This window comes from Glandiceps talaboti, chromosome 13, assembly GCF_964340395.1.
Source record: "Glandiceps talaboti chromosome 13, keGlaTala1.1, whole genome shotgun sequence".
In the NCBI taxonomy this organism is placed as follows: domain Eukaryota; kingdom Metazoa; phylum Hemichordata; class Enteropneusta; family Spengelidae; genus Glandiceps; species Glandiceps talaboti.
Genome location: NC_135561.1, coordinates 10,278,732 through 10,290,554, shown reverse-complemented (window position 1 = coordinate 10,290,554; position 11,823 = coordinate 10,278,732).

Sequence of the window (11,823 nt, the reverse complement as noted above, 5' to 3'; positions counted from 1 at the left end):
AAGTAAAGTGTATCTGTTCCTATCCCAAAGTAAAGAGTAAATGTTTCTCTATCAAAGTAAAGTGCAAGTGTTCCCCAAAGTGTAACTGTTCCCATTCAAATTAAAAGTGTAACTCTTCCTCAATCAAAGCAAAGTGTAAATGTTCCTCAAAGAAAGTGTAAATGTTCCAAAACTAAAGTAAAGAGTAACTGTTTCCCAATCAAAGTAAAAGTATAACTGTTCCTTAATCAAAGTATAATGTTACTGTTCCCATTCACAGTAAAAGTATACCTGTGCCCCTATCAAAGTAAAGTGTAACTGTTTCCGAATCAAAGTGCAACTGTTCCTTCACCAAAGTAATGTGTAACTGTTCCCCAATCAAAATAAAGTGTAACTCTTTCCCTATCAAAGTAAAAGAATAACTGATCCTTAAAGTATAATGTAACTGTTCCCATTCACAGTAAAAGTATAACTGTTCCCAAATCAAAGTAAGGTACAACTGTTCCCATTCAAAGTAAAGTGTAACTGTTCCCATTCAAAGTGTAACTGTTTCTCAAACAAAGTAAAGTGTAACTGTTCATCAATCAAAGTAAAGTGTAACTGTTCCTCAATGAAAGTAAAGTGTAACTGTTCTTCAATCAAAGTAAAGTGTAACTGTTCCTCAATCAAAGTAAAGTGTAACTGTTCCTCAATGAAAGTAACTAAGTGTAACTGTTCCTTAATCAAAGTAAATTTTAACTGTTTCCCAATCGAAGTGTAAATGTTCCCCTAGCCAAGGAAAGTGTATCTGTTCCCTAATCAAAGTAAAGTGTAAATGTTTCCCAATCGAAGTGTAAATGTTTCCCTATCAAAGTAAAGTGTAACTGGTCCCCAATCAAAGTAAAGTGTATCTGTTCCTCAATCAAAGTAAAGTGTAACTGTTCTTCAACCAAGTAAAGTGTAACTGTTCCTCAATCAAAGTAAAGTGTAACTGTTCCCCAATCAAAGTAAAGTGTAACTGTTCCCCAATCAAAGTAAAGTGTAACTGTTCCCCAATCAAAGTAAAGTGTAACTGGTCCCCAATCAAAGTAAAGTGTATCTGTTCCCCAAAGTGTAACTGTTCCCATTCAAAGTAAAAGTGTAAATGTTCCTCAGTCAAAGTATAGTGTAACTGTTCCCCAATCAAAGTAAAATGTAGTCATCTCCTTATAAAAACATACATGTAGTTGTATAGTTATTGACCCTCGCCTCATGAAAGTAGTACAGTTATTACCTCAGAAAAGTATTGCTGTTCCCCCAATCAATGTATAACTGTCCCAAATAAAAGATGTATATAGGTGGTATAATTATTCTGGTACCTATATGGATTCTAATCTATATCAAAGTTTTCAGTACAATGAAAAATAACATGATACAAAAAGTATACTAGCATTAATTATATCTCCAAAATCATCATGATTTTAAAAATGGAAGAACAAGTTGTGTTTTCTCTTTGCGTAAGCTTAACAATAACTCAAGATGGTTTGTGTTAGTCTTCACAGATATGATTAACATTATGGTTAATTTGCTAGTTTGGTTAATGGTGAAGGGATAGGGTTAGGTGCCTAGATGAGAGGTGACCAAAGCATACGCAAAGAGATTGAGCAACAGAGTCTACCAAATAAATAAACTGAAGATTTGTATGGGTTAGGTATTCTTCAATTATAATACTATGATAATGAGTTTCAAATTCTCGATAATTATGACTAGTAATTCTAATTCAAATTTTAAGTGCAAATGCTCAGCAAGTGTTCTCCATAATGAAACAAGTGAGAAGACATTTTTTTAGTTTTAGAACATAACAAGATGGCACTAATTACTTACACTGTAACATTGTACCACAATTGCTGGCCTGAAATTTATTTTATATGTAGATATAATAGTTGATATAATAGCAGAGTTTAAAGTTGCATGTGCTATATCATCATTATTGTTGCTGGGGTTTACATACCTTAGAATAATACTAAACAGCGCACTTGCAATCCAGACTGAGCATGCTCAGATGCAATGGCCTGTGGGATTATGTGTGGTTATCGTAATACCAAAATCTTGAGCTACCAATAAAATAAACCTTCCATAAAGGTCAGGGTGACTATGAATTGATTATTTGTGGTTACAAACAACGTAACAGTTATGTTTACAATACTAATTTATTTAGCATTTATTATCTCATTTCCCATGATGCAACATTCAACATGGCAGGTTTGCAAGTTCCCTATTAATCTCGCTTTTTTTGACTCCAACATCAATTAGTTAACATATTGCTAGGAGTGTGGTTGTTATGTTTCCCTTGTCCCCATTTTGTAATATAGTCATTAATGTGCACTTTAAGTCTTGTTGGACACCCCAATAAATACACAAATCTCGTCAACCATTTTAGGGTGCAAGTTTCACATTTTTCCCCCTAAATTTGCACTCATCCTTCACTGAACAGGTTTTCATCTTTATTATACAAAATAGATTATCAGTCTAGTAGTACCAGACATTCTAACTAGGCTGTGTCTAGGGTTATCTTTAAGTTGTTCTGTTACCTTATCAACATCTATGGTAGTCACTTTGTCTTTAACAAGTTCCCCAAAATTGACACCCTAGTAACACCTAAACAAATGCATCAACTTTAGCAGTAGGTCCAGTGATTTCAAGCTTTAAGTTATTCACAAACACAGACACATGTATGCACTACACAACTTTATGAGTGTACGCAGGTCCCTCGTCTTCAGGTCAATTCAATGTAAAAGACAGTGGCCATAGCAGGGGATAAGGGCTTTGCTAAATAACCCCAAGAATAATCTAGAGACAGATTGTTCTTGTTTAAGGATACAGTAATCTTCAAAATTTATAAAATTTCTCAGATTTAAAATTCAAAATTTACAATCAATAATTCCTAAACACCTATGTTTCCCAGAGCATCATATACCAGGTAACCGGTCAAATCTTCTAGCCAGTATGGCTTTTAAAAGAGATCTCAAATATTTAAACCCAGGAGCTGTAATCAGTTTTCATTCTTCTTTTTGTCAAATACACTCTACATGTTATGAGGGGGGGCAGCTATACTTGAGGGAACTCACTGGAAACAGTTTAACTATTCCTTTAATGGTTGAATTGTTTACTAATTATTGTTGATATTGTATTTGATATTTGACAAAACAATAGTGAATGGGTTATGGATTTGTTGACAACTAATAAATACATGCTTCACATGACAGTTGATAATGTGAGCAATAGTCTTGTTCATTTTACAACTTCTGTTTCTCATAAAGACCACCTCTATGCTATAGGTAACTCATTTAATACATGTCGTTGTTGGCGCAAATGCTGCATAGTTCTTCCAAATGACTTGGAGATGTTACAGACTATTAATTCTTACTATGACAAGCTGACCAACCCTGATAGTAACTGTAGACTTCTTCCTCTTCCTGTACAACATTAATACTGTGGTGGATTGCAAAGAGTGTTCTTGGTGATGTAACTGGTAGTCTTAACTTCTTCCTCTTTCTGAACAATTTTTACATCTTGTGGTGGATTGTGACAAGTGTTCTTGATATAATGGTGCATTGTAGTCTTGACTCCTTCCTGTAAAATATTTACTCTGCTGTGGTCTGTGACATGTTCTTGGTGATGGATCCAAGTCTATGATTGTATTTCTGCAGCAACTGTAGCTAATATTGGGTATACATGTAGTTCACAATTGAGGTGCCTCTGGTCAGTGGGGTATTGATGCCTACAATTCAAAAATCATTAACACTATATATCAGTAAATGCAAAAATAATGTGTTCAGGACATTTCATAAGCAGAAGGGCAGTAGACACCAATTTTGGCAGTTGTGTGCCATTGAGGATGCATGACAAAAAGGTAATGGCAACCTCATGTATGCATTTTAATTTTGATGGCTGGTTGGTCATTGACAGCTCATTTTATTTTATTTTATTTACTACCTGACAATAATCAAAATCAACTGTGGTAGAGAGCATAACAGATGTTTCTAATAGAAATAATGTGTGTTGATCTCGAAAAACTAGACAAAGATTAGCACAGGTTTTGAAACTAAGAAAGATAAGCCCTAAATACCTTTTCATATAGTTTGCAGCATATTTGAATCCTGGCAGGTGTCCACATTCTGATTTTGTTGAGTTATCTGAGTAGAAAGAGAGAGACTTACAGGTAAGCCATGTCATGGTCATGCTAAAACAATAAATTGACTCTAATCAATACATAGAGATCTTGTGAATGAAAGCTGGACAGAGAGTGAAATCAACTCACCTTGCAGACAGCATTTTGCAACTCATGAACAAAGAATGTCACAGTGATTGGTGAATAAAAAACAATAGTCTGTAGAGCAGTATGCAAATTATGATTAATACTTGGAGATTGATCATAACTGTGGCTGTACAATGGGAGACAGTTAATGAAATACTTGCTTCACTTCACATGGAGCAACACATGGGTGACTGCATTGCTAAATGAAACAAGGAAATCGCTACAAAATGTTGCAGATATATCCATACTCCATCCTTTGCATTGTGACCAATACTTTTCACTTTTCGATGTAAAATCTAATTGCATTGACAAAAAATAAACATGAAATTGGCATTAAAAGATACAATGAAATAAATATGAATTTCACCGATCATGGAGCCTGCTATCTTGGGTGTGTCAGATGAAAATTCATGCCATCAACATTGAGACAGATATATATAGGAAATATGACATTATTGTTTCAATACAGTGACAGTTGGCATTGACGACATATTAGAAAGAGATGGCAATGTGACAAACTCTTTCACACTGAATCGGGCACATCAGCTCATTTAACTCTTCTATAACTTCACCAGTATCGTTACCCATTCAATTTGTATGGCCTGTCGCGGCCTGATTGACAACATATCTGGATATCAAAGGCATTAGATTTCGATCAGTTTGAATAAACATTTTTTTTCATTGAAGATGGTAGAAGTGAACAAAAAAACACACATCACAGAGACCAAAAAAGAAAATGCAATTGTACATTGTGTGTTATCGGTGAGTTTTGACCAACCCATGGTGTACAGTCACAGCACCTTCTAATCTGATTCCATGCATCATTGATGTACAACAATATTTGTGACCCACAAAACCAAACAACAAATAAATGAACTTGACAAGCAAACCAACTAACCGACTAACCAACCAACAAACTCAAAGGACCAACCAACTTACCAAACAACTATAAACAAGATAATAAATGACTTAAACAACAGACAACCAACTAACACAGACAACAAACCAATCAAGATAAAAAATATCAACCAACCAACAAACCACCAACCAAATAACCGACAAACCAACCAACCAAATGATGACAAATCCAACTAATAAACGAAATAAACAACTCATCAACCAACCAACAATACAAACCAGAGGGTGATGTGTTTATATAAACTATTGGTCTGCCAGAACTTATTAATAAAACAGAATGTATTACAATTTCTTACTGGACTTCATGATGTTTGGTTCTCCTGTACACTTGCATCAAAAAAGGTTTACCCAATGTGATCAATATCTGATGCATTAAATAATATATGTTGTCATTCAGGCTGTGCCATAAAAACTGAGGGTTTGACCATACTAGTGAAGTTGTGGAAGGTTTTACAAGTGCTGTGCACGATTCAGTGTGAAAGAGTTGGTCATATGTCTTCTTATTCCGATATGTCTTCTATGGCAACTATCAAAGTATTGTCCCAATAATGCCCTACATCCAATGTATATCTGTCTCAATGTTCATGCCATTAACTTTTATCTGACACACTCATAATAATATGCTACATGACTAGTGAAATTCATATTCATTTCACTGTGCCTTTCTAGCCAATTGGATGTTCATTTATTCTCAATGAATTCGATTTTGCAAGGAAAGGTAAAAGCTATCAGTCAAAATGCAAAGCACAGAGGATGGGTGAATCTACCACATGTTGTGGAAATTTTTTTGATTCTTTTATTGCATGCAGCCATCCAGGTGTTGCAACATGCAAACCGACCTGAATAATACAATCTATATACATATCAACAATTTCCAAATAAGAAATTTAAACACTGTCTATTGGTTTTTAGTTTTCATAGATTTGTATGGACATATTTACCTGTGTTCCACTGTGTGCTTTTATAGCAAATTATTGTAAGAGAATTTGAAAAAAAGTATACAACTTAAGAGCTGTCAGCTTCCATATTAAAACTTGAAAGTTACTAGTATCTGACCTGAACAGGCATAACTCCAGTTGATAAACATTATCATCAGATAATTCTAACATCTAGTGAGCGTAAATCAATTTTGTGTATGTGCAATCTGACAACAGCAAAGCTTTAATGGTTGAGAAATCCAAATATAACAATTAGTTGAACTTATCTTGATTGTCTCAAATCTTCATCAGCTTACAGGTTACTGAAATTTCTTGATTGATTTTCATTCATTGACCATGTCCATGCATCCATGTCCTTTTACCTGAAAGGACAGAAAATTAAAAGATTGACATTAAAAGTGGAATATTAAGAAATCAATGACACATTCTTATATATATAGAAATTATTGACATATACAATTATCACTGCTTGATACTCAACAACTGTTGGGGCTTTTACATTCCTAAATCATTTATTTCTTGATGAAGAATAATATGCAGTTTGCAGTGATTTTGGTCAGACATTTCAAACTGAATGACACTCTCCTTACTTACAGCATGGTAAATTTAATCAATCACAACCGTCACCTGGTGGGTTCGAACCCAGACTGCAGAGGTAAGAGGCGTACGAGTTAACTGCTCAGCCAACGACAACCCTAAAACCCCACTGATATACATGGTTAATGGTGCCATCAGTAAATGTGGGGGGGGGGGGGGGGTCGGGCCCAGGTTGTTATGTAAAATGTGACCCTTCCCCCATCCCTTCTATTACTATTGACCTTCGCCCTGTTAAAATATTTCAAAAACATGGTTTACGTGCTGACACTAGTTCCAGAATCAATGGTTTAAAGGACTTAATCCCACCGCTGCCACTATGTTGACATTTTGAATGGTATTGGATATTTCCCAACTACTAGCACTGTATAGAATGTGATAAATCTGCAGTGCATTAATCAATACCAGTGTTTGGATCTCACTGACTGAGTTTACACAAAAGAACTTTAACACCCAAATACTAGATGGACACACTCCCAATATATTGTCGGGAATGAGATCAACATCTCAACAACAACAGCATTACAATATATCTTACCCAACTGTTCCTGTTCTACTCCTGTGAGACCCACTTTGACTTCTCTCCTCACATCACACCTGAAAATTAATTCAGTACATGGTTGTCAGTAGCTGCAATTATTGTAGCGTTTGATGTGATTTTGAGGGCTTTTTTGACTGTTTTTTGTGCCATTTTTCGTTCCGACGTTTAACTCGAATCAAACGCTACAATTCCTCTAACGCAAATACAAATAGACGGAACCGATTCAGATCTGAATCGCAAAGTTGGGCGGACTTTTCTGCTAAATTACTGGCAAAATATCGGACATTTCCTAACGCCAACATTAACTACGGGGCCTTCAATACCAAAGAAGTGTTCAGAGGTACCCCAATTCCGTCAAAATTGGCAAATGTAGCAAGACACGCAGCATTTTGAAACGGGTAGTACGCTGACCCCTCGCTCACGTTTTCAATGTGGTCTCGTCTATTTGCATTTGCATTTGCATTAGAGGAATTGAAGCGTTTGATTTGGGTTAAACGTCGGAACGAAAAAAGGCACAAAAACAGACGAAAAAGCCCTCAAAATCACATCAAACGCTACAATTATTGCAGCTAGGTTGTCAGCAGTGACTTGATTGAAATGGCCTGATATTATTGTACCTACACTAACCTTCCTTCACACTCTCCCTATCCGATGTGGCAGCAGTAGGATGCCAAATTCCCAAAATACAAAATAATGAGTCAAAGTAAAATGTGACCACCTGGTATACTATTTTCTAGAATTGAATAAATTTACTGATTATTTTTGAGAAGGGAAAATATTTTTATTTAGTAATTTACCAGTATTTGGTTTCAAAATGTAAGTAAACACAGGCAAATAATTGTAATAGGTAAATTTGGGGAGAACAATGAATTTTGGGCAAGCGAATGAGCAAAAATGCTATTGAAAGCTGCATCAACTGGGAACTGAGTATTTAATTTATTCAAAGAATGTTTTGTACTGAACAAAGGAAAGCTTCTGAATTTGCTTTAGCACAGTCAAAATTACAATGAATTTTGCTGTAACTGCAGAAAATACCATAAATAAAATTTCAAATTTAATTAAACAGGTGAAAGGGTGACTTGGGCGAGTTGGAGTAGGTAGCAGCTCGGAGCACTATCAAAAGGTAGCAAAGAACACCATGGCCTTTTGTTCACACCACATGGGCGGCAAATTTAAAAGATGGGCAACTGCTCAATGAAGTCCGTGAATTTCTTTTCAAAACCTACTAGTTTGGGCGGGGACTTTTGGTTCGAAAAAAGTGGGGAGTTTATCAAAATTTATTCAAAATTCATTGGGCTATAACACTAATTGTAATTTTTAGCGCGAATTCCGGTAGTATTCGGTAGTCTCGTAACCACGCTACCAAAATAACAGCATTTTTCTGTGAAACACTTTGCAACAACCAGTAGGAGTTTTATACTCAAGCACAAATTCAAACAGTGCACTTGAAACTAAACATGATATTAACTAGCCAACCCATCTTCAAAACTCGCTACAAGTCAAACAGACTTTCGCCTGTCATAGTCACGTCTATTGGAATAGTTCGACTACAACAGGGGGAAAATTCACGCCGGCTCGGACGCGGACATCACTTCAGTTTTCGTGTTTTCCTTAATAACAACGAAAGTAGTCTTACCTGAAAGTAATTGCTGTTAGTATGGTTAGGTAGGTACAATCCAGATAATATCTTCGTCCAGATGTAGAAGATACGGCTATGAGCCCCAACTCGTAGCTGGTCGCTAAGTCAAGACGACGAGGGACGTCTAAAGACGTATATTGCTTTAGCTTCTTGTTCGTTCTGACCTCGTTGTATTTTTCAGTCCTTGTTCATCGTTGAGGGCGTCAGTCATATGGTCAGTCGAGGCGCTATATTTATGCTTTAATATTACATTTATTTGTGACCACGTCTGCGTAATTCCTTACTGAAAACGTATTTACAAATAAAGTTTAGACTTATTAGCACACGTATATTTAAGTTTGTTAAACAAGACAGACGACGACAGAGTTTGACTTGCAGTGATACATTCAAAAAAGAGTGTTCGGTCTTGCCATCAGTAGCATTATTTTTTGCAATTGATATGAAGTATTTTGGTTTGTAATTTGTTTACACAACGTGAGAGTTCGGTCATGCTTATGGATGTGTCAATCAGGATGTGTATGTGTATGTATGTATGTATGTATGTATGTATGTATGTATGTATGTATGTATGTATGTATGTATGTGTGTGTGTGTGTGTGTGTGTGTGTGTGTGTGTTTCATTGTGCCTGTGGACATCATCGCTATCATTACTGTGGAACTGATCATTGACCAGCAACACCACTTTCCCAGATTGGTTTATAATAGAGGTGTAGTTGAAAGTTCGCAAACGTTTGAGGCATGTAGACTTTGGGATGAAAAAAATAAAAGATTACAGAATTCAACGATAGCCCTGCCATGTAGACATTAATATTGGAAAAACAGGAGATAGCCCTGCCACACAGAAACCAACCTCTCAGATCAAGGACAATTTCGAACGAGTGTACCTAAGATTGCCAATAGGGCAATGAGTTAGGGCACTGTTATCTTAAGATAAGAGTCAGACAGAAAAGCAAAAAAGGAGGCATTGAAACAAGCTGGTCATTCATAGACATGCTACACCAAGAGCTTTAATAGATGCGATTAAATATTTTTACCAGTGAAAGAAATACTGTAGATTGTATGCTCTGCTGAAAATTTCTTTGTCAATGTATTGCATGAACATTTATTATAGATATCTACAGAAGTCAAATTACATAGAATTTTGATTGGCATAATGAATGGAATTTCATCTCATCACAACACCAATTAGAAAGTATCTGTGTAAGATTACAGTCTTATACTGTTTTTCTCTATAGTACTGTTTTGATGCAAATTTTGAATCAACAACAAACATATGTATTTAGACAAGGTTGATTGTAAAATGCAAGGGAGTACAATGGAAAACTTGTGTACAAAGTAAGCTATGAAATGATTCCAAAAACTACTGAAATGGTGTGATGTGTGAACATGACCCATCCCATCAGGTATAGGCTAACAAAGAGCACTGAGTATGGCTAATCAAGTAACATAATCCTCTTTTAATGCAAGTTCATTAACTCAACACACAACTGTTAAACACAAACAGCATTCACCACATCCAACAATTTAGAAAAAAATAAATAGATGAGTTTTAAAGCAAAGTATGAGTCAGTGTTTGAATTCTGTAATCTTTTATTTTTTCATCCCAAAGTCTACATGCCTCAAACGTTTGCGAACTTTCAACTACACCTCTATTATAAACCAATCTGGTTGATGCTCAGTTCCACAGTAATGATAGCGATGGTATCCACAGGCACAATGAAACACACACACACACACACACACACACACACACACACACACACACACACACACACACATACACACACACATCCTGATTGACACATCCATAAGCATATGACCAAACTTTTAGGTTGTGTAAACAAATTACAAACCAAAATACTTCATATCAATTGCAAAAAATGATGCTACTGATGGCAAGATCGAAAACTCTTTTTTGAATGTATCACTGCAAGTCAAACTCTGTCGTCGTCTGTCTTGTTTAACAAACTTAAATATACATGTGCTAATAAGTCTATAAATTTATTTGTAAATACGTTTTCAGTAGAGAATTACGTAGACGGGGTCATGAGTAAATGTAATGAGCATAAATATAGCGCACTATTTTGCTCTGAGCAAATATTCTTCCGCGCTGAGGTAGGCTGGGGTCGCAGTCTCAGCTCTGATCGATAAAGTTACGATTACTACAAAATCTTTTGTAGTAACCGTGATAAAGTCAAGTTTATCAGGAATATTTCGAACGGGCCGTTCGTGTACATCTTCATACATGGACGTTTTAACTCGTACATGATGAAAAGGTCATCAGGATAGCTTTAAACTTTAGGAAATGATTGGTTTGGCCAATATCTTTTAAGTAACATATCAGGGTCTGATGTAGGGTGAAAGCTCTGTATGCTCTGCGCCCTCTGAGCTCTGTAGGCTCTGCGCCCTCTGAGCTCTGTCTGAGAAGTCAACTCTACCTTGGCCCAGACTGTAAAATGAATCATTTGCACGAAATCGTCTGAGGTAGTATCTGAGCTCTGTGGGCGACCTCTGTGACAGAGGCCTCTGACCTTTGTCTGACCTCTGTCTGAAGCCTCTGCGCCCCCTGAGCTCTGTGTGAGAAGTCAACTCTACCATACAGGGACTGCTACCACCGGTATCCATCTTGTCTATCTGCTAGACCTTGGATGTTCTTCCGATGGAATACGACACACGCCCAAACATCACTATCGAGGATGGAACATCCAAGGTCTAGCAAATGACATCAGGATATAAATAACTGCCAATCAGAGAACCGTATTAGCGACAAGCACAAACAGAGGACAATAGCTATTTTTTCATGCATACTCATCTTAAGGAGGGGCTTGTAAAAATAACCACCAATGCATTAACTAAAATGTGTGAATGACAACGTCTACACACTTATCAAACACAATTACCATAAACTGATGAGACATAGTAATGACGTAAATGTGTT